General features: G+C 38.0%; 1 long non-coding RNA gene across 2 annotated transcripts; it reads left to right on the top strand.

Moving 5' to 3' along the window:
- The first annotated feature begins 6,237 nt into the window (after positions 1 to 6,237).
- On the top strand, positions 6,238 to 15,207 carry LOC130595226 (uncharacterized). 2 transcript variants are annotated; one of them, XR_008971261.1, is made up of 3 exons: positions 6,238 to 6,459; positions 11,906 to 12,022; positions 15,019 to 15,207. It is a non-coding gene; the product is annotated as an uncharacterized LOC130595226 (long non-coding RNA). The 2 variants fall into 2 exon arrangements; XR_008971262.1 differs by lacking the exon at positions 15,019 to 15,207 and adding an exon at positions 13,349 to 13,482.
- The last annotated feature ends 10,044 nt before the right edge of the window (positions 15,208 to 25,251 follow it).

The following is a 25,251-nucleotide window of genomic DNA, read 5'->3' as shown; positions in this document are numbered from 1 at the left end:
AATTCTGCAGAATCCTATAGAAGAAGGTGGTGTATCACCCCAAAGAAATCTTTCACTACTCTGATTGCTGCATCTAAAACAGTGCATCCTTCCTTCACGAGGCAGGCAGGCCTAAGCAAATACTTCAAATGGGGAATTACTCTTTAAGAATAGGGCATAGACATTTTAGTTATAGACAGCAGAAGACTAATAGACACTAACACAAATTTAGAGTGGATAAAATGCTTATCCCAGTGTATTTTAGAGGTAATAAATTCCTATTTTGGTAGCACGTCCTAGAGATGACTGATTTTCAGGGAATTACCTCTCACAATTTTAGATTCCAGAGATATACGATTCCCATAAGCTCAGGGATTCCTTTTACTAAAGTAACCTTGGAGAAAGGATCTGTTTCATTCTGTGCCTAGTCTCTTCCTTTCCTGTCTCCCCTTATCGCTTTAGAGAAGGCAGTACCACCAGTGACACACACTCTGCAGGCTCTGTGCTCCTGCCAGCCCGCCTGCCCTGCAGACCATGGGCAGGAGCAAAGCTCCTTGCAGGGAACGAGCACAAACTCGTTCTAAATGTTACTCAAAAATCCTAATCTGAATCTTGGTACCAGATATCCATTCATTTATTAAGAGCAAATAGAAGAGACAACTAATGCTGCACTTTTTGTATTATTCAAACCTGCTGCTAACAATGAAGAAGATGATGTCATTCCCTGGATGTGACAAAGGACTAATATTATATGCAGTAAAAACAATGAGTCAACAGTTTCTATGCCCTTGAGGTCAAAGCATTCAACAGTTTTGAAAGTAGACTGTTCTTTTTGTGCACAGAGCTTGTAGCTATATATTAATACAAAATGTGTAAAATCAAGATACAATTAAAAAAAAAACACAGATTTTTTTTTTTAGTTTAAAACTGATTGTTCCCAACCAGAAGTCCAATTAAAATATGTTATAACATAAACTAACTGATAAAGAAGTCACCCACATAGGTTAAGTATAATATTGCAAAACAATTAAAAATACATTATCTACCTTAAGTTATCATTTCTGTGATCTTAAAAGGCACTTTGCAATTCCCAGTAACATTAGTAAGAACTGTGAGTATTAATGCAGCAATTAATATGAAATGTTCTGGAGATATTTTGTAATGGTCTGAAAGATAAGAAAGACCTTTAGCATGGAAATGCGTTTTGAGAGACAATTGAAAGCAGGGAGTCTAACAACCAAAGTTTCCCAGATATTCTGGAATACATGAGGTATTGACCAAATCCTGCCCATCTTTAACCAGAGCTGCATTTAGAATGCTTAGTGTTGATACAGAACCTTTCTTCAGTAAATGTAAAATCATTATGGAGGATTATTATCCTCCTCACACAGACAGTGAAACTGAAACACAGTGAAGTGACAGCTCAAGGTCATTTAAAAGTCAGGAGAGTTTGGAAAAGAACCCAGATTTCTCAATCCCTGTCCAGCACTCTGCCCACTGGGCTTCATTGCCTTGCTCAGTATCTGCTTGATACAGTTCCTTTTCAAAACCAGATAATTTAACAACTTTGAGAAGTTTTCAATTCACCATGTTGTTGTCTATAATAATTTTATTTTCTGGAAAAACAGACCTGCCTGATTAGATCAGGCTGCTGACACACAATCAAATGCAAGGGAATCCCAGGCCATCTGCAGCCTCTGTTCCTGTTGTCCTTGCAGACTGAAATCAGAGACAGAAGAGCAAACTGGATCGTATCTAGATGGGCTTCTATATAGCAAGAAATACAATTTTGCCTGCATGGATGCTAGATGACAGTGTTTTGGGTTAATATGAGCCCTAGTGTGAATTAACAATATTCAGCATCCAGACAATTAACTGAAATTACACCTTTGGTTCTGAATCTCAAGGGTTTTTTTTTCTGGCATGCTTGACAAAGCACTGACAAGGTTTTCTCAGTTTATGCTGACTGCTTTATTGTGTCACCTAAAATAACTGCAAATGGGTTCAGATATAACTTATGCAGTAGAGCCCAGGCCCAGTCAATTACTTACCCAAAATATAGAAGAGCGCATCTATCAGGCTAGCTGGTCAGCATCTTGACAGCTTTATTAGAGAAGTAAATGCAAGAGACATGGCTCAATCTGATCTTCAAACTCTGCTTTCTAACGCTTAAGAAACTCTTATCTTTTAGGTATCTACACCAAATATTTAAGCCCTAAAGGTATTTCAGGTGTTTAAGGGTTATGTCATACTGCTCAAGCAAGGTGAGGAAACTTCTGAGTTATTCCAACAGTCACAAGGGCTCCAGGGCTCCACACAGTTCCTTGCAAGCGACAGAACTCAGAGGATTTTAATGATGAGGACTCATTAGAGCATTCAATACAAACAGACACATTTCCACCAAAAATTCAGTGACAAGCTGCTCTTATAAACTCAAAATCAGACAGAGCTGAGACATCTGAGACCAAATGAAAAGACTGAAGTAACTTATAGAATTTCCTTTGGATATCTCAAGCTAATTACAAATTGTATGGCATGCAGAGTCTGGTATTTTAATTTCCATTGTAATTGATCCTCTATAGTCACAATTAAGGAAAGACACAATTATTTTGATGTCATGTAAAAGAGTGATGAAATGAATTTTCCCATGTGAAATAGGCAGGCATTAGAATCCCTTTTTGAAATCGTGAGAGATTTTTCCAGGCAACATCTCTTAAAGAAAGCCATCATCTGAATGTACTGCAGAAAGAGTCACGCATGCTGCAGCCATGTTAGGAATGCTGCTCAACAGAGAATATGTATTTTTTTCTTCCTGATACTCACACAAATACATTTAATTATATTAAAAGTAAAGTCATAAATGGTCTATTAAATAAGTAGGCTTATGACAAAAAATAAACATTTGGGTTCATATTCTAGTGTGTTCCAAGGAGGGATCTTTACCTGACCTTTGCTTTTAAAGCCCAGATCACAGCAACAAACTGAAAATCTGCATAACATTAAGTACTGTAAGTGCTATTGAAACGGCTCCTTTGTTAAACAGGATATGACAAGTTTAGGCACAGAGATTCCCAGTCAGGAAAATACTGTAGATTGTATTTAAAATTAAAAACATTTTCATATTATTTTTTAAACGAAAGCTTACCTAAGCAAATGACACTTCCAAAAGACTATCATAAGCCCTCCCCAAGCAAAGGCATATTAATATTAACTTAGAGCCACCTTAGTACTACAAAGTTTGGCTAATATGAGATCTGACAAAACTGAAGTTCTGTTCAGTGTTAGTTTGACTGTCAGCACAAAAATGTCACACCAGTAGCATTTATGAATGCACAATTACAAATGTATTCTTGATGTTAAATAATAAAGATAAAAAAACCTGAAACCCAATAAAAAGTTTTTAATGAAATTGTGAAGCAAATCATTAGGCTTTGGGCTATTTTATGTCTGTGTTCATCACATCACCATTAGACCCATTTGTAGGCCAATCCTTTACTGTATGTTGCAGTGTCTATTTAGAACCCCACTCTCAACTACCATTTCAACAAATCAGTTACACAGTATAGCATGATGTTATTGATCTGCAACAGTATTACAAGCTCCAGGATTACAAAAAGGGAAAGTATGCACCAGCACCAACTCCAGTTCTGATTTTACCCTGTGATACAATTGCCATCACGCTGCAGTATGGATACAGATTGAGCTATGGCCCAGGGGGTTGTATTTCTTGGATGTATTAATCAGTTTCACAGTTCTACTGTTACTTTTCTCATGTATTAACACAGACAAGAATGTTTCACAATGTTAAAGAAAAAACAAGAAGTTTAGCTGGAAGGCCTTTTGAGAGAGCATCATATGCTCTCCTCTAATTATTCCATAAAGTTAAATCTTTGTCTTATTTTCTCTCCCTGGTAATTTTCTATTGTTGGGAGGAACAAGAGGGAAACTTTATACCAATTTTAATATATTTTCCCTGGTGAAACAAACTAAGAAGCAGGCATAACATGCATAATAGTTAACTACGTTTTGTCAGTTAGTGTTGCCTGTGGAAAAGAGGTTGTCATACAAACCCTGATGGATATTTCGTCATTCTGGAGAGATCCATACCCCCTCCCAGGGGGGAAACTTGGGAGACCTTTGACTTGATCAGTCATTTTCCTAAGTGCATAGATTGGTCTGAAGCCTGTGCTTTCTACAGAGAAATGGTGAGAAGGGCTCTGAGAGGGGCCTCACGGCCTCACTGTATGCTATCTTCAGCTGCAGAGCTGAGGATGAACCCAAATCCTACATCCTGGGAGCAGTAGCAGGACCCTGCGTGCATTTTCAAGTCAAGGTCTGAGTCAAACTGTTCCTGAACTTCAAGACAGGACTGGGGATGTTGGATGTTCCTGAATCCCAATATTAGACAAGCAAGCATAGAGGGGCTTCAGGTAAACGGGTATGGTGGGTAGGCTTTCCTACTGAGGTGATGAAATAGGGCAAGACTTTAGATGGGATAATTTTCTTGCAGAATACATAATCTGCCCTACCAGTCAGATGGAATTATTATCTACTCACAGCATTCTAATAGCTAGAATGGTATTACTCATTCTCTTTAACAGAAACTTGTACTGTGGTTTTGGTGACACACTAAACATTTATTTTGATCTTTCTTGTGTTTTCAGATGGAAATGCATTGTCTCCTTCTGTTCTTGGATTAGAGTCCATACAAAAACCCCATATTTTTTAAAGCAATTGAGAATAAAAGTTTGTGGATTTACTTGCAAATGCTGGTTATGGGCCTCCCATCATGAAGCAGCTTTTTCCCTAGAAGTCTTGCTAAGTCCTAATTTGGAAATTGTCTATTTTCTCTTGCAAATGCTGTATTATGTGAGTTTTTCGACACGAATAAAATACTGCTTTTTAAACAGAAGTGGATGTTATCACTTCAAATGTGCTTATATGTATTTCCTGTGCTTAGATATAGCCTGGCAATAACAATACCACAATTACCAGAATGTATAATCTATAATGTAGTCCTGTGTAAATCAACACATTGCCGAACGAGTTGCACACATCCTGCAGGATACCACTGCCATTCTAAATTGTTTCCGGTTAACACTGTGCATCTGCAGGATGATTTCTGAGCCGTGCTCAGGCTGACTCCTAACTTAGAACACTGAAAATTACCTCCTTCTAATATTTAAAGGGATCTAAATGTAGATTTAGGTATAGACATAGGGCTAAAGCATGTTTTGTTCACGACTGCCTAAATGGGAAACCAGAAAACCAGACCTAGAGGAAAAATAGTTTTGATGTTTTAAAAGCACTTAAGGGATTTCCAGCAAAACCCAAAAATCACACAAATATTGCAAGGGCAAATGTTCAGGATTTCATCTTGGTTGTTAAATTACATTAAATTATTAATTTAATTATTAAATTATCTTAAAAAGATAATACCTGGGTTTTACATACAGTGAAGACTTAAAGGTATGGTCTCAGATGCTCTGCAATTCCTTTTAGAATTGAGCATTGTTTCTTCTCTGTGTAAGACATCTGAAAAATACACATTTTTGAAAGTCATTTTATGAAGTCAGAGAAAAAGCGAAGTCCAAACTAAACCAGAAACACATCATTCTAATTGCAACACACATTGCAGCCATAGACTCAGAACAATCTTACAGAAGTACTCTGATCAAACGTCACTGTCGTGATTCAGTCCAAACTAACTGACCAGAGTGACTGACCTGCAAAATAAATCTAGCTGGCCTGTTCAGTGACTTTGCTCTTTTAGCTGGTTCTGTGATTCTGACTTTCTAAACAGATGCTAAAATCAATACAAATTAAAAAAAAAAAACATAAGCCACTTTAAAATACAATTTAAAAATATGATCCTTAGAAAAAACAAAAAGAGGTGGCAGTTGTGTTATTTGACGACTTTTAGAATTGGACCTGATAAACCTCTACTCTCATTCTGCTTTATAGTTGGGGGTCAGACCATCTTTCATAAGTATATGTAATTTCCACTGAATTCCTTACAAGCCACCAGAATTTTAGTGTGTTTTATAACAATAATATAGCAATTTAGAGAAAATACATTAAGCAACACCTGTTACCTTTCGGATACAGGTCTATCATTATTATGATAGATTCTAGCAGGAAGAAACAACAAACGCAATGTTTGCTTGAAAGTTATCTTAAATTACCCTTTTTTCTTGCTGCTTTTGGTACAAAATAATGGATGAATAATGATTCAAACTTATCTATCCATTGCAGAATGTTATGGAGAATATTTACTGGGTTAGCATGCATACCTGCATCGCAGAGGTCATTTGAGAGGAGCAAGAAGCAACCATGGCCATGTGGCCAAGGGCAGCTGAAGAATGGAACAAATGTGCTGAGAGGAATGACCAAGCACCTCTGCACTTCAGCTCTTCTGGGACATGCAAATTTGCTATAAAACAGTATAGCCATTCAGATCCATACAAAGAACTTTATCCAGTAAATTTTGTTGTTTTTTTCTGTAGTGAGTGGTTGATTTGTGTACTCATTTTGCATTCCCTGTTATTGCCTTTTACTTTCTCTAGTCTGATCTTGTGTAGAAAGGGGCTCATACACTTGATCACCTTCACTAATTGCAGTTTGGGGTGGCTGTCTTTTTAACTATGATTGAAGAAAAAAAGGCTCCTACCAAATTTTACCTGTATATACCAGCCCAACTGCTCTCATAGCAGGTACCTCTGTAAGAACTTTGGAATTAACAGTCAACTGTACATTATTGTACGACAGGGAAATAAGGCTATTGCTGGCTGCAGAAAAACCTCCGAGGCTACCACGTGCCATGGCCACGCCAGGATGATTACATGGAAGCTGACTTAGCTGAAGCTGAGGATGAACTATTCTGCTTGTCCAGATTCAGGCTGACTCCTGTGGTACCGCTGAAGCAATCTAGACATACATCTCCTTGTGTCGTTCATGAGAAGACACTTTGGTGGGCATGATCTTTGCACTGGTAACCCTGCTAGGACATACACAGCTCTGCTGGTCTTAGTCTCTACAGACACAGTTCTACATTCATCATCAGCCTGTCTACTTATTCCCTTTTGTACATGATTTTGGACTGTCACACGTGTGTGTGTTGCTCCCACTCAGACAGCAAACAGACCCAGCTCTGCTTACACAAGTGATTTAAAAAACAGGCTTGCAAAACTGTGATGTCATTAGAAATGCAGATGATGTGCTTATAAAACAGTTATTAATTCTTTGATGATGCAGATACTTCAGTCAGCTATAAAAACGTGATAGAATTATCAAGTTATACTTGTGTTATTTATTGCTAACTTTTTAGCTGTGGCACCACCTTGTGGACATTACTACATGGATGAAAAGCTGACTAGTGCCAACAAAAGCACCTAAACCAGAGCAGGCATTTTGGAAAAACAACAAGTGTATTCAGACAAGAACTGCTAAGCAGAGTAAAATAACTAAATTAAAACAAAAAATCCTAAAAATCCACTTATGAAATAAAATGTATAACAAATACTGCCAGCAGTGTACTCAGTTGTCTCTACAGTTCTTACCAACACTTCTGAGCATCAGCCAAGAGTAGTAGCCTTCAGAACTATTTTTGTTCCTTCTTGACTGATTAATTAGCAGCATCTGAACCCCAGTTCTGTCGTTGCTGTGCAAACAGACATGACTTGTGCAAGTATCCCAAGCAACAAGACTTGCAAAATCAAAATCATAATACCGAACGCGTGGAGAAAATATTAGGTCGTACTCCATAAATGTAAACTCAACAGGCAGATTAGTGTCCAAGCTAAGCCACAAGAAAAATAAGCTGTGATAGAGATGAACTGGTGGATCTTTTAAATGCTTGCTGAAAAAAACAAAACAAAACAATGAATTCTTTTCTGTTGGACATTAGATTCCCAGAAAAACCTTTCACAGTTAAGGTAACAGGGTATTACTGTTATGAGTACTCTATCTACTATACAGTCGAGTCAGTAAAGCACAGGAGCCAGAACTGAAAATAGCAGGAGCTCTCAAAGTTGTGTGCAGCGTGTATCCATCCTAAGTGTGCCTATGAGAGTAAGCTTGAGAATGCAACCTTAAACACTGAATTGCATTTTCTATTTCTATCTCTTCAAAAAGTTACTGCATACAATTTGTTATTTACACTTGCATAAAGTGAAGGTGGATAAGAAGACTTGGACCCAGCTCCTCCCCTCTTGGATTGTCAATGGACTGTGCTATATTCTGCCTGGGGATCACACATGCATAAACTCTGTCGGGGATGAACAGCTTCCATGTCTCTGGCATAGTATTGTCTCTTCTTCAAATGGACCTCTGTAGCCCAAACACTACAGACCCTTCAATTAATACTGACCATACCACAGTCCTTCTCCAAACTCTCCTTAGCAGTATGTGAAAGTTTACTCAGTGGAGCATTTCCATTTCTAGTCTGACAAATATATAACTGTTAAAAGCAAGGCACAGAAATTTTAAAGCCTTCAGTTAAGAAAAAGTCTTTTAAGTAGCTGTCTCAGTTGATGATTTTTTCTCTTTGTTAGTATCTCTTTTTAAATGAAATTTGCACAAGTTTCATTCTTCTCACTTCTTCTGCAAACTCTTCCCAATTAATCATTATAGTGACAGGAATAACCAGTAAATCAAGTTTTTGGCTGGCAGCCTCAGAGCTTGCTCCACAACTGCCCACTGCCCTCGAGCCATTTTGAACTGAAATGGAGTGTTACAGCAAACATCAGTTCCCTAAACTGAACCAAATGAATAAATAGTTAACAAACTTCTCCAGAGAAGCTTGCTTGACACCTAAGATAACTCTTGGAAGAAGTGGTCTAGCATCTGAGAAAACCAAACCACTTTGGGAAGAAACCAAGCACAGAAAATCTCAGACAAGCTAAAATGATACACTGAGCTCTGTCAGCCAGGAAAGCAAACTCATTCCCAATGGAGTTTGCAGATCTTACCCAGCAGCTGTGGTTTACTGGATTTTGGTGACGTTACTCACATGGATTCCACATATTAGATCCCTCTCTATTCTTGTAGTTATCCATCTTCAGTAAAGGAGTTAAATCATCATTACTGCCACCCACTGCGGCATAGTCTCAGCAGAAGAGGTTTGAGGAGTACTGCTGAGGCACTGGCAGAGCCTCTGAAGACTCTGCTGAAAATAATCCATCTACAGGTATTGCACCAACAAAGAAACCTTGGTGACAATGAAATTCAGAGTCAAATTTACTCTCTCTTAAATAACTGGTTTTATAACAATGTTCATTGTCAGAGAAGTTAGCAGCTGAAAAATTAAGACTGTGGTGGATTACAGGAATGGAGTTAAAATAGCTAAAGCAACCTCCAAGGTAGTCTGTTCCATAATAATGCCACCCTGAAGCAGATTATCAGGAAAGATCAGAATAGACATCAATATAGATTTTTAGAAAGTTAGTTTATTAAAATGTCATGTAATGCAATTAAACAAATTGTTCAGTATAAAGTCCATACTAGAAAGTACTGGAAAACCGTGTTTAGGTAACATAGCTAAACATACATAGAGATGGTTGGGTCAAAATAACTTTGGAATTAATGAAAGAAAGCTTGGGCAGAAAATAACATTGTAGTTTTGAAAGGAAACACTTCCATTAATGATGTAAAATGATATGATGTCATACCTGTTTGTGCTCCTGGGCCATCTGAAACAGAATAGGCTGGACACAGTAGATGCTGTTCAAGAAGAGATTGTTATTTTCACATTAAGCTTTTTAACCTTCTTGTTTATGTAGATATTTTGAGAAGTTATCCTTAATTCTAGAACAGACACTACTCTTGTTGGAACTGGTGTCTTTCCTCTGGGAATAGCACTATCGTACCTGTTTTATGAAAGAACATAGAGTAAAATGCCATTTTCTCCGTTATTATCTCAATATTAAAATACCTTGTAAAATCTAATACAATTTTTATAATAGAGATTTTTTAGAATTGTTTCTTAGAAACTCAATTTTATTTTGTTCATTCTTCATCTCAAAAAGATGAAGCAGTTTATGCTGGTAAAATTGTTTTCCTTTCGTATCTTCATACAGTAAATATAACAGTTATTTTACTTTTGGTGCTCAGTAATTCCCTGGTATAAGCGCACTGTTTGGAAAAAATACAGGGCTTCTAAATTCCTGGTGATTTTTCTTTGGGATTGGCTATTAAAATTATTTTCAATTTAACTTAATTATTTCTGAAAAATTAGGCCTTTGCTACCCCTTATTCATACCGAGTGCAGAGATTCTCCTTCTCCTTAGGCATCATGAATGTAATTCTGTTCCTCATTGCAATTAGTTGCACTAGTAGAGCCATATTAAGGGCCCTGGATGTATTTGGATGAAAGCTGTCATCCAGAAAACTGCAGCAGTGGTTACTGTAAACCTGGGGTGAGTGACACAGGAGAGACCGTGACAAGTCTTATATTGAACTCAGTTTACAGAAGTACCTTATCTCTCATCTTCCTGAGCAGGTGAAAATGTTATTTTGAGTCCACCACATTCAGTTGATTTGCTTTTAGAAAAGCAGCTAATAAGCTGTGCAGTAAAAATAACCTTGTATTTCCATAATGGTACTTTCTCCAGAGACCTGAATCTCCCTTGAATGTCTTAATTATCTCTTTCCTGAAAGCCAATGAATTAGCATGGCACTATATTAAAATCATTTTCTTCACGTTCTGCAAGAACTCATCTCTTGCTGAATTAACATATCAGCTGCAAAACCAATTTCCACAGCACCGGTGATCTTATGTCACTCTGTGTGTTACAGAAACAGTTTCAGAAGGCTGCAACAGTTTAAAATTATTCAGTATAAATCCACTTAATAAACCGATACATGCAGGAGACAAGACCCTGAAATTATGGTGCTAATCTGCGTGGTCTCAAGCCAGATTTCTGCACTTTCAAATGCTGCACCCACCAACACAGAACTGCAGGGGGTATTAATAGAAAATGGGATAGAATAGGCAGAAATCTGGTCAGGCTGGAGAAAATCCCGGGGGGAAGAATGAGAGCACTCAGCACCCCTGGGGTAAGAATACAGGGTACACAGGCCTTGCACCAGGGAACGGACTGGGTTCCTACCACAGGGAGAAGTGGAAGAAGGGCGCCAAACCGTAGACATGGAAGTTTCAGGGAGTCCTTCAACAAGAGAGTAATATTGAGGTGACATTCAGAAAGCTTGCAGAAAATGCTGGATCAACCCAGCCTCCTGTAGTCCAAATGCAGAACCTATTTGGTCTACAGAGAAACAAAGTGCACAACTCTCTAGCCATCAAAAGACAAGGTAATATTATTAAGTTACATAATACTTTTTTCAGCGAATGAAGGTTGCATAAGCCTCCGTGCTTATTAGACTTTAGATTTAATTTCCTGTATTACTGAGAAATGGGTGACTTGGAGCTATGCCAGGCTTGGATAGATATAATAGGCTATAAATGTATAAAAGGAAAACATTAGAAATAGGAACTGCTGCTAGAGGTGCCAATTTAAAGTAACACTCTCCCCACCAAAACCCCCATCCCACGCAGAGTCTACTGCAATCAGAGGAGATTTGCTGTAAGAGCACTAAGTCATGGAAAAGTGATGGCAGATGATAGCAACTTATGACTAAGTGTATTTGACCTTCGTATGTTACTTATGTCTGAAGACTTAATTTTGTGATTTTAGGATGAGTTCAGCCACTGCAAAATTTATGGTCTTCTAATAATTATCACAGGTGCTATTCATAAGCTGCTGTCGTTGTCTGCCAAACCCAGTGTGACTCCATATATTGATAATAAAGAAACAGGTTATTTCTTAGTGTTTCATTTTCTGGAGTGCAGAAAACTAAAATTAAGCGCTCTATAATCTATTTATTTCTTAATTCATTGTACAACATTCCTTCATTTCTTGTTTTCCAGAATGTTTTCCCTTTTTCCTAGAGGCAACACAAAAGACAAAGAGTTTTCAAAAGGAGGACCTGGGAATTCTCAACACTGCAAGTTAGTTCCTTGGCATTTTCATGATGAAAACCAAAGGTAAATCTTCCTATCACTATTCAGCTGACCTAAAAAAATACATTATTTTGCCTTGCTATATAAAACTTGTGTCATGAAAATATGAAAGCCATTTCTGAATTTAATCTTTGTTGTCTGAAGGTGCTGTAAGAATAGTTAGACACTAAGTGCCATAGAATATGCAATGTAATTATATATTTTGATTTTACCTTGATCAAATGATGACATTCTCAAGTCCTTGACACATAGTATGTGCCTATTACTGAAGTAATACGTCAAAACACATTGCAATATTTTAATATCAGTACTAATAAGGAAAGAAAGCATGTAACAAACCAACAAATTAATTCTGCACCATAAAGCATCAAATATTCATTTATAAAATAAGGTATATGGTAAGATTTTCCAGAGCAAGATTAAACTAAATAGAGAGAAGCTGTTACCCTTTACAGTCCAGATGAAACAAGAGATCATACTAGTGATCACTGGGTATTCAATGTCATTGATAAGAAGACCCAAGTCACTTCTATATTTGTATTTTTAAGTGAAATATCACTCTGAGGAGACATTCAAAATACTTAGCAGCTCTCATTATGCCTTTTCTGGGCCTCAGCCATCTGGATGTATTTCTAGGGTTACAGACTTTGCTTTCTTTAGGATTCCTATGCAGTCAAGTTCCAGCTAAAATGCTGACCAGACATAAGCAAACTGCTTCAAATATTCACAGTACCACTGAGGTTGGAAGCACGTCTGGAGACCATCCAGTTCAACCCCCAGCTCAAAGCAGAATCACCCAAATAAGGCTGCTTAGGAGTTTGCCCAATTGAGTTTTGAGTACCTTTAAGGATGCCAGCTCCACAGCCTCTTTGGGTAACCATATCACAGATGCTCTTGTCTCTTAATCACCTCCATGGACTTACCTGCAGTCACTCCAGTATGTCCATGTCCTCCTTGCTGGGGGGAGCCCAAAAGTGGGCACATTACTCCTGCTGAAGTCTCACAAGTGCTGAGTAAAGGAGAACATTCACCTCCTTTGACCTGCTGGCAATGTTTTTCCTAATGCAGCTGAGGATGCTGCTGGTCCTCTTTTCCAGATGTTTACAGCTATAACAGTATTTTAAGGACATGATTAGTTTTATATTTCCAGGGCCTGCTACGTATGAGGGAAATAAAACTATATTATTTTGCTAATACATGTTTTATGTTAGTATCAGGGACTGTATTTATGCTCTTGTTACATGCTTTTTTAAATAACTGTCCCATTAAAAACAGTTGTTTGGGATGACTATATACTGCCTTGTAAAAACATCTGTGCACTGAAAACCTCTAACAATCCTGTCATTATAGGAATGAAGGCATTTTGGAAAACTGCAATTCTAAAGAACAGGAATTCTCAATTTCATCATGTTGTCAGTGTCAAGATCTACAGATAGCAGATTAATTACCATTATGCTTAACTCACAGATAACCTTTTGTAGCAGTAACATTCAGCTCATAAACTTCCACAGCTTCCAAAAGCACTCCATACTGTGTTAGGAGCCAAAAATCTAGTTCTCCCTCATGTATTCCTTGAGAACCTTCCACTTCCTCTGCAGCTGCCACAGTGCAACTGTGGACAATACGCTTATGTACTGACAACACACAAATTTACTGTGGAGAAAGGTCCATAGACTTTCCAGTGGGTCCTCAGGCAGCCTAAAGCAATGAGATGTTCTATCAGATTTGTTTGTCTTGGCAAGAAAGAGAGCAACCTTGTTCTCGAAAAATCTACATTTAGTTCCTCTTTTATAAACAATTTTCATCAGTTCTTCCATCTGCAGTATATGCCTGTTTGGAAAACAATTTGCAGTGTTTCTTGTTATACATGTCAAATTGTTTATGTTCTGCATGAGCTATGATGACTTAAAGGACCAAAGTTTCATGTGGTGGAAGGACTTTGTTCCCTCTGAATCCAGTGGTAACCTTACTGCCTGGGCTGCTCCATGATTTCTTTGCATTTCTCATAGTCTGTGACTGAAGAAACCTGAACAATTAGACAAAGCAAAACTTGCCGTTAATGACATACCAGTACCCTAGCCAATATGCAGTGTAGCTAATGTCCTTTAACCTTCTGGAATAGTTTAAAGCAGGATGCAAAATATTCTTCCAAAAATACACAAAGTCCTTTCCATCCTTTTTTCCTATAAAGCTATGCCAAAAGCCCTGAGAAAGCCTTTTGACTCCTAGCTAACACGCTGAAAAGAAAATTGGGAGACTGGCAAAACCCCACAATATAATTAGGACAATGCTGGGATTCAGATTAACATTATGAAAAGCAAACACCTTTCATACCACTCCCAGCTCTCATGTATCTGTACTGAAGTGAGATTAAAATCCAGATTCTAGAAAGCAGAGTAGCTCATCCCAAAACAATACTATATTGGCCCAGGTGGCCACAACCTGCACGATTTTTCACAGACTTTGAAAGTGCCTCACAGCTGTCTCTTGGTCTCCAAGATGTTGAATATCTTTCTCTGCTCTTTCCAATGCAGACCAGATGTTGTATTGTGATAATTCTCTCATGGGCCTTTTCCATTTTGACTCTCCATCAGCTAGGAATCCAAAGAGACGTTACTTGAAAAACAGGAACCGTAAAAGAGCCAGGAACTTATAAATTAAAACATAAACATTAATTTGTTTTCCAAGATACAGATGTCTTTTGTCAGTTCAAGCCTTGATCTCTCCACCAGTTAAAGGCAACAGTTGTTCTGTGGAGGCATGCACTGGAAATTAGCCAATGGGCATTAACTTTTGGTTCTGATTGAACTGGGGAAAATTTGAAACAGAAACAGAGAGTTAAAAGTTGTGATAGTAATTAATGGCTGATGCCATTTTAAAATGTTCATGACACTAATACCAGAAAAAGTGTCTTACTACAAGAATTATTGACCCTTTTGGACAAGGCTTGGAAGAATTTCAAGCTGGCTGGTGATAGCAGGGGCTTTTCCTTCTTACCTTGCTGATCTGTTTTTGCATAGGGACCAGAATCTGTCTCTGGGAACATGGTTCCTATGGTGGTGACTAATGGAAGCAGCAGTGGGGTCATGGCAATGTGGCACCAACATAGATCTGGAGAAAGGTACAGGGCTAGAAGAGGAGTGGGCAGAAGGCAGAGACAGTACAGGTGCAGAGTAATGGAACAGCCTGATACATGTACCACACAGACATGAAAAGTAAGTAATGAAACGTATACTTTAAATAATTATGCTGGTATATATTACAGTAACAACAGTATTGTTCTTTAATAGCTTCTAGAGCACTGTATCCTTGCAGAAGTTAATTGCAAGACAAAACACTGTCTGGTCAATAAAACATGAACTCTGGTATGAAGGAGTGGCTCTGGTGAGTTTATAAAGAGGTAAAGCAAAAGCTTTCTTCCTTTTGATTAAAAAGAAGAATCCGCTCAAAGCATAACCCACCTAGCTGCAAAAACCTACACTGCTGAAAATCAGATAGAAAGTACTATGCTAAAATTACATACCAGAGTTGGAATTCAAATGACATAATGAAGACATGGTTTTAAGAGAACCCCTTCATACATTATAAACGCAAGTGCTCAGAGTTCAACTGCATATATTGAATTTTGTAGCAACATAACACATCAAGTCTTGCTTTCAAATGCTCATTGAAAATCTATCTTTTTAATATTAAATCGCTTCATATATCTGTATTATTACATCTCTTAACGTTTTTATATCAATAAAAATCTAATATGCAAAGATTTAATAATAGAAAGGCTAGAAGTGACCAAAGAAAACATTTACAAAAATATGCATAATAAAGAGAGAATGATGAAGACTTGTTTTCATGTGCTTAGTACACATGACCTACCTGTGCACTAAGTTTTTATCTTTAAAAAGTAGCAATTCACACCTCTTCATTCCTTTTCAAATCAATTTTATACACCCACACAGTTCTTCTGCAGTGGATTACTGCAAATTTACACTTAAACTCTGACCTGTATCTTCTTGATAAAAACCTATTAGTACAAGAGATGCATATTACTCTGCAACTTTAGCAATTAACCCTCTGTTTATGATACACTGCAACTGAATGTTTTATCGTACATACTAGCAGGGGAATGTACAACAGATTACTCTTCAGCGTCTTGATGCCATCAGTTTCCTTCCTCCTATATGGGCATATAAAAGCAACTTTAGTTTCTAATACAATCCAATATGAAAAGTACCACTGAATGCTTGCCTGTGTCTCATACTCCTTTACAGACTTTTGCTTTCACCCATACCACCTTTTTCTAGGGCCTTCTGCTCAGAGTAAGGACACAGGCTGTCTTTCATACCAGAGGTTGCCCTTTCTCTGTACTACAATGAATGTACTCGGTGGAATAGTCATTATTCCCTCCCTGGACACCTCTGGAATAAATTCTTGTTTTCCAACACCCTTTTATTACAGACTTTACATATTCATTTTCTTCTCCTAGGCTACAGCTTCTTCTCTAGATTTCATACCACACTAATGTGTCTGTATTCCTCTTGTTGAATTGTTCATGCTTTATTACTTAAGTGCAGGGAATTTTAAGTAGCTGTTCACACTTCATATGCTCCTCCCTTGAGGGTCAAACTAGCATCTGGTGTTCCCTGTCTCTTGAGGAAGAAACACCTTCTACAGAAAGGAGCAACAAAGCTCCTTTCATGACTTCATTTCACACTAAGAAAGATTTGTATTTTTATTGCATATGCTGGTTCCAGCAGAATTTACTCTCAGGTAAAAGATTTAGTCCTGTATATTGCTAAAGGCTTAATATTCCCTTCCTTAAGGAACAGACCAAGGCTACAATTGAGAATATGCATCTTTCTCAAAGGTTTTGCCCTGGCTTGGACAATTCCTCAAAGATGCCCTTGACCAAAATACAGAATTCTATTTCTTTGGATTGCTATGAGAAACAAAAGGAGTCAGTGAGGAACTCCTAAGCATCCGCAGGCTTTTCTGAGACTGTTTTAATAATACGCTGGTAATGCGCATTTACAGTTTTATCTGTTAATTGATTAAAAACAATGACTTTTTTACATCTATTTATGTTATGAACAAGTTGTGGCTATGAAATTCCCAGATTACTGAAGGATGAAAATCTATATGAAGTAAACAGTTATTTTAAACTAAACTGTAAAATGGCAGATATACACTTACTTTCAGAGGTAATTTTAAGTATTAAAATATATTGTACCTGATATGGCTTTAAAGTGAAGATTTCATCCAGGCTCCTCCTGATAAGAACTAGGAAATTCTTTCCTGGCTTTGTAATGTCCAGATCATGAACTTTTGTCTCTTTTTTAATCACTGTTATTAGTCAGACATCTGCCTGGAGGAATAGGAACCTCTGTTCCCCTCCCAACAAAGGGCCTGGTATAGCACCCTATTCACATGCCATATTCCTTTTTACTCTTGTCATTCCTTCCAAGCAAGTCACACCAAACAAACTTTCCCTGGGGACATTACCTTCACAGGAAAAAAAAATGGTTACGTTTTCAGTTAGAGATGTTGACTGGCTTTTGAAGAGCAGATTGGATTTAAGCACGAACCCATCTCCTGCTTAAAATTCACACAGATCTAACTTGCAAATTTAGTCAAGAGCAGATTTTCAATACTATCAGCCCTCCAAACTCCTACGGGGATCATTCTAAAACCTTAAAATAAAGATCATGTTCTCATATTCATTATGCTTGCTTCTAAAGAGGTTATGTTGCTCAAGACATTATTCTTTTTGCACGGAGTATAGCTGTCAAATGCCAACCCATAAAGCAAAAAATGGAGTTACAGATGCTTTAGCATGGAGGCACTTCTGCCAAGCTTTCCCTAGATGTCGCTACACTTTCTGGCTACTTTATTATAGCCTTTATTATTAAATGGAAAACTATCATATTTTTCTATTTCTTCATATAGAAGAAACAGAAAACTATCATATAATAACCCAATTGCTTCAGAGTGACAGAAAGAATTCCTATGTGCATATTATGTAACAAAAAGTGAATATTATATAATAGAATATATATTTTATTCTACTAATGTCATACTGAAATCTGAAAATAGCTTTTATCACAGGCTTGTTTCACACTCTTTTTTACCTACCTAATGATTTCCTGTCAAGTACGTCATCTCAGTGAGTCTGGAGTTGTTGCCCTTTTCTATTACTTTGTGCTGAAACCAAGTATATCATAGAATGGTTAGGGTTGGAGGGATATTCTCAAAGTTTCCAGATTCAGTTATCATGCATACTTTGCCATTCTGTCTTCATTTTTTCAACAAATATACTTCAGCCTTTATATGATTTTGCCACCCAAAGGCTAATTTATACTATACTATAGAAATGCTAAAGGAAATTCTTCTGAGAATTCAAGACTTGTTAGTGTTTTATCTGGCTTAGACTAAAACCAGAGTTCTAGGGACAATTTTTTTGTTTCCGTCCCTGTTTATCACCTCTTTGTAATTCACTGTTTCTCACCTGTGGTAATAGTCTTCAAAAAGCATATGCTGATTTCTACACATGAATGAAGTTTCCATATTGTCCAGCAATATGAAGGCTTTCCACTTTATTGCTACCAAATACCAAAATACCTTCAGATTTTCTAAATATTTCAAATCTCAGTTGTGCTGAAATAGTCATTGATTGCTTGTCCACAAGATGGGGCTTCTACAACAGAGATCTTTGTATCCAAATTTTGATACAAAAGCTATGAATGGCATCACAATTGACAGAAACACTTTTAGCCCATACTTTCAAACTCTGGCACAGTCCTCACAAAAGGAACTCCACTCTCCATTTCTTGCATAAAAACAATAAACCCTCAGGAAACAAAAACAGCAGTAAGTGATTTTATCTTGCCCTTAACCCTTGCGCTGTGTTGGTATACAGCTCATGAGTCAGAGGCAATACATACCATTATAATCATCTTGCATCTTGCAGAGATTCTGTAATGTCTTCTACATGAGCTTTTGTGGAAAAGCACGCAGTCCAGAACACACCTGAAGTGTATGTTGGTTTAGACATCCCTAAATGAATATGTAGCTTAATATATGAGTTTTTAAAGCAGCCTGACTGTCCACTGTTAGGATGCTCCTGTTAAGATAACACCTCCAAAAAAACAGTGAAAGGAAGTATCTCCACAGCATGTAGTTTCCATAAACTTAACAGAAAGAGGGAAAAGTCTGCCCTTACAAAAACTAATTGGAGGTATGCACTTCAAAATAAATTAAAAGAGAAATTTTATTCCTAGACACAATAATTCTGAAACATTAAAAAATATAGGAATAGACTTACAGTACCTTTAGCTGTCTTGGTACAGTGTGTGGGAAGTGTTTGTTTAAACAGTATGTGATTTCTTCTGCTGAGAAAAAAAAGGCCTTCCTCCTCTTTCGTCATATAAGCAAGCTTAAACAATCAAGATTTTCACGTGTTATAGGAATCTCCACACAACAAAACCAGGACAGACCAACTGGGACTGTACGACTACCTTCTTGTATCCCTTCTCATAGCACTAGAGAAATCAAGAAGACTTAATTTATGATCATTCTGCTTTCTGCATGACATAGTTGTTTTCTGTAACTTTTTTCCAGAAAGCACAGTATTCCATCAGACAACAGAAGCTGCTCGAGCATGAAAAAGCAAATACTGGTACGAACTTCCAGCCTGCTCTCCCTCCAAGAGGAGGGTGCATGCACATGGACTATTTGAAAAGTAAAACTGAATCCTAAGAGGAAACACTTCTGGCCAGATGGTAAAGTTGATTTCCCAAAGACTAATTCCTCCCCAGTGCCAGAGGCAGTCACCTAATACTTTTTACACAAAATCTTCCGTAGTTCCTCCTCACATTCCTTCTGTTCAATCTCCAATAACCTGTCTTCTGCAATTCAGCCAGCTAAGCTGTCACAGACTACAGTTTCAACAGGAAGAGCAAAATAGTACCCTTCAGAATAATCATCTGGAGAAGCACAAAGTAAGAAAATCTGAATAGGCAGGAATTACATGGAGACGGATATGGACTGACAGTGCACTACAAACTGAAATCAAAGCTGTTGTATTATGAAACAGGAAAGACACTAATTTTGATAAATGGCATTTCTGCACATACTAAATAACATTTTTACTCAACACTGAGGTTTTAACTACAGTACTCTATCCAGCTTTGGATGTCTACTGAGGAAGTTGACCACATGAAGAGTTTTCAGGACAGTGAAACATATGGCACACTTACAAATCATGATTCGTATGGAAAGACTGAAATAAAGCAGCATAAGTGTCTTCAGGTATCTAAAATAACTTCAACAACACAGGCAGGACATGTAATGAAGAGTTTGACTTGTAGGAATCTCAGATAGTAGGAAAAATTTTGAAATCAGAACACAGTACCTACAGACATCGTTCAGCATCCAGAAACAGTTTCAACAGTTTTCTGTCAAGGAATGACAAAGACATAGGTAATCTTGGACTGGGACAGGGTTGTATGTCAGAGGATCACACTCCATAGGTTCTCATGAATCTTTCAATGCATCATTTTATCACTTCATTGCAGAAGACCTATAGCTACCTACAGGAAGAAAACAGATTTTACGGTACAGGACAAATGTTGAAAAGCAGAAAACCAGGAAGGCTTAGGAGAAGGTAAACAAGAGGTGTTTTAAGCTGTGCAGCAGAAAGCATATTCACATTGGATAAATGATAAATGCCCCAATTCTGTTTCAAAGAGGAACAAGCATTTTGGGTATTACCTTAACTGTTGCAGAATTAAAGTAACACAGCAATAATGCATCTGTTGTAAGTCACTCAAGAGAAACAAAACAGTATAAACCAGTCTGGAACCTTCTGAGGTTATCTGTGTATTATCGACTGCAATTAAAACCATTCCTGAGACATTTGACCCAATCCGCCCTTCAAAGCCTCCAGAAAGCAAGATTCTCAGCTAATCATTTCCAGTGCTAAACTACTTCTGCAGTTTGAAATGATTTCTTAATGTCTACCTTAAATCTCCAAGTCCATCACCTCTTGCCCTAGACCCACAGAGAAAAACATATTCCTTCTCACTGCTGAGAAACCTTTCACATTTTTGAAGATCATTACCATGTTTCCCAACACTTTCCTTTTCTTTAGACTAAACAACCCCAATTCTTTCAGTCTTTCCTCTTGGATCATGTTTACTGATCTCTGATCATTCTTGAAGTTGAGACTGTGGTATTGCGTGGTATGCTGGGAAAAAGAAAACTTGACTCCTACACAAAACTCACCATGAAGCTGGGTGACAGAGGGTTTGTTTGAAGAGGTTACTTCTGTATGATGACTGTCTGCTTTGTTGTTTGCATTTTTAAATGCCAAAATATGTCTCCTTGTTCTTCTTTGTGACATACCGTGTAGGTGCCTCAGTAGGTAGGCTCCTTGGTGATAAAGCATTTTGGATCTGAGGAAAATAGTTATTATGAAAGGCAACTTATTTACGGAAAACATATCCTTAACAAGATGGTATCTTTGGGATGAATTGATATAAGTGGTATTTATGATACTGAGATAATTTAAGCAGAAATTTAAGCAAGTTTTAGAAACATGAGGAAAATGCTGCATCACAAAATACATTTCAGGGAAATGTATTAGCTTCATAATTGCCTTCTAGTGCTGTGTTCTCTCTCTTGGAAACAATATACAATTGTAATACACACCGAGAAATGTCTATGGTTCAGCTAAAATCAACAAAACTAAAAATAATCACATGCTTTTTAGAAGATGCTATGTTCCTTACAACCATATAAATTAACTCAGTCATTCCCATAATCAGATTCACATATATAATAGAAGAATGTAATTCACTTCCATTCTCTAGAGGAATACAAGATCTTTTTTTTTTTTTCCCCAGAAAAAGGTTTTAAAATTGTAATGCATCTTATTCACCAACACTACCTTAGCAAACAATGCTATCTCTGAACCTACTGGTACCATGGCATGGAAAGATTGCACTCAGAATTTAACTGGGCTTCTGTATATGGATTGAGAAAACAATCTTATCCAGAAGAAAGATAAGACATAATAAGAGATGGTAAATGCTGGGAAAATGAGCCTGATGGAAGAAAAGGAAGTGAGAAAACTTTTCCATGCTGAGGACAGAAAAGGTCTTTCAAAAACTTTTGTTGAGCATGACACATTAAGCACACCCAAAACGTTGCCCAACAATAAGATGACCATGGATCATGTAAAATGAAGTCACCAAAGGGTCTTTTATCTATAAATTAGGCAATTTATGATGTCACCTTTGCAGAGAAACTATTAACAAGGAAGACTTTTCAGGTCCTCTGTGGTTTTAAGATTTTAAACTCAAAAATAGAGGGATTTTTTGGTAAGATCCCTCATCTCCAGCTGCTTCATACAAGCCATAAGAATACAGCACTATAGAACTTGTTTGCCCTCAGATCAAACCCCTCTAAAACATCAACATTCCACTGTTTGCACCTTTTAAAAAACATTTTTAATGAGTCTGTACTTTATTTTTTAAAAACACATTTCATTTAGAAGACTCTAGCTGCTGAGAAGTGGTTAGAACACACCTGTATATCACATTGTTGTACTGAGACATATTAGTACATTAATCCTGTGCGCTGTCAAAGTTCGGACTTCCCCATTTCCATTCTGACAACAGATTTTAGTCAGTTGTTTAAATGTGTACTGGTAAGAAAAGGTTTCATTGACTTAGGTTGCCCGTTCTGTATTGGTGTTAATCTGATGCATTTTTTTTCTATCTGCATTCATCCTTTCTACCAGTAGTATCTATGCAGCCCTAAACCACTACATGGCTCTTTCTCCCATCTACAGGATTATTTTAAGGCTCTAGAAAATTCAGTCTCCCTTGAAAAGCTCTTCAGCTGCTTTCTTGTCTCCAAGCTGCTTTTCTTGTCTCAAAGCGGCAGCAAAAGGAGTAGCCTCACAGACACACCAGAGCATATGCAGGGATATTAAAAGACAACATTTGTGCATTTCTGAACACAAGAAATTTTCCATTCTCCATCTCCTGGACTGTTGCACAACTTTGAGCTGGTGGTGCAAAAACATTATTAATGGCCTACCTGACATGATGACGGAATTGAACAGCCTAGAAAACAAGTGATTTAAACGGTCCTTACTTCAAAGAACCCAGTAATGACTGGTAATAACTCTTGCTCATTTGGAGCTTCCACAGGTTTTCTCACAGGTTTGGAGCTCTCATAGGTTTTCTCACAGAATTAAGTCTGTCATATTGCAAAGCCCCATGTGAACTGCTGCTTCCTCTTAGGTCTTGGTGAGTTCACCATGACAAGTAGATCTCTTCCAGCATTTGACAAGTCTCTATCTTTTGAACGGAGCCCAGACTTGGAGCACCCTACCTACTAATGGGTAAATTTTAACTGGGCTTAGCAGTTATTCCTCTTGAAGACATGCCTCAAGATAAATAAATACAACATCTATACTGTGGGATCCCAGAGTATATCCCAGCAGTGTCCTGATATCAGGATGAGAGCAGAGACCCATGTTTGCACACCAGAGACCCATGTTTCCACACTGGTTTCCAGAGAAAAGAAATCTTGGGATGCCAGTCACCAGAGAGGCACCACACGCTCCCACAGGGCCTCCACGCTGTACACAATCAGGACTGCAAGGCACAGTGCAACACACACTTGTGATCTACACTGAGCTATACCAACGACACAGGCTGAAGCTCCACAGAGAGAATAAACCATGAAATGACAGCTGAATAAAGAAGTCTTTCTAGTTTCCTATAATCCTGTTTCTGATGTTGCCACTGCACAACTGAAAATACCAGTGACACAGCTGGAGTCTCACCACCAGGCTCTCACAGAAGCCAGCTCTGACATTGCCTTAACCTTGAAATCACGACTGGGTGAGGCAATGGTTTGCTGGATCCTCTCCAATGATTGCTTGCCTAATTCTATTAAACCGAGTCAACATACTTATAGCATAAACACCCAAACAACCAAGTCATGTACCACACTCATTTTTACAGTAATCCATTGCAAAACCTCTCCAGCATGAGCAATGTTCACAATTCATGCACCATTTTTATTCTCAGTTTCCTAGAAAAGCCCAAACCTGTGTTTGAACACCATAAATGCCACAGTGAGATTTCTAGTGCTACACATTTTACACTGGGGCTGTTTAGGTGATCCACAATAAGTGGCAAAACAAAACTTCTAAACAGTAATAAAATTAAATCTTCGGGAAAAATCTCATAGGGATAATAAGCAAAAAGCCTGCTCCCAGATGGAGGTCTACCACAGGCCTTCCCAAATGCTTAAGGAAAGGTCACAACTATGACCCTCTGAACAACTGGGTCTGGTTTATAGATATTATATATTATCTGGTTTATAGCTATTTGACTTAAGATGGAAGCTCTTGTGCAAACCAGGACTGACATGGATCAGCAGAAAACTTGGGGATAAAAAGTAGCTTTGCTGTACTTCTTTACAGACTGTAGTGTCTATCTGTTCTCTTTCACACTGAATTCACTTTACTTCAAAAAATGCTGTAAAAAAAAGGATTTGGAAATACTTGTCCCAGTGTGACTCCGAAAGCCAGGGAAGGATTTTGAGGAAGTGTCCCAGACGACAAAGCTGGAAAGAAAACTTGAAGTATCAGCCTGTAAATGAAAAAAAGTCCCTCCCCTCTGTGCAGGTCTGCACTAGCATGCTCATGCAGTGAAAGGGGCATTCACTCTCATGACATTTGCATTTATCACTATGGATAAGCAAGCATAAGTAAACTTTTCATGAAGAAAAAAAGGAGTGCAATACATGCTTTATCTCAGAGAGGAGACTGAGATTATATTTTAGGCAGAAGTTCTTCCCTGTGAGGGTGCTGAGGCGCTGGCACAGGGTGCCCAGAGAAGCTGTGGCTGCCGCATCCCTGTCAGTGTTCAAGGCCAGGTTGGACACAGGGGCTTGGAGCAAGCTGCTCTAGTGGAAGGTGTCCCTGCCTGTGGCAGGGGTTGGAACTGGATGAGCTTTAAGCTCCCTTCCAACTCAAACCATTCTGTGATTCTATGATCTGCTTATCACATAAAAATCCTCAATGGCTGCACATTCAGAAGCCCGAAAGTGATTGAACAGGACGTGCCTGTTGCTTTTTCCGCTCCACACTCGCAGGTCAATGCCTTGCCCCTACAACTACAAACGAGCCCACTCGAGTAATGCCAGCAGTAAGCACCAGGGGAACCTCCTTTCCT

Source organism: Pezoporus wallicus, unplaced genomic scaffold (genome assembly GCF_028554395.1).
Source record: "Pezoporus wallicus isolate ANWC-B61680 ecotype Strahan unplaced genomic scaffold, APGP_CSIRO_Pwel_v1 contig_1035, whole genome shotgun sequence".
Classification (NCBI taxonomy): Eukaryota; Metazoa; Chordata; class Aves; order Psittaciformes; family Psittacidae; genus Pezoporus; species Pezoporus wallicus.
The sequence above is the reverse complement of the archived record's forward strand: the minus strand, read 5'-3'. Positions and strand labels throughout refer to the sequence as shown.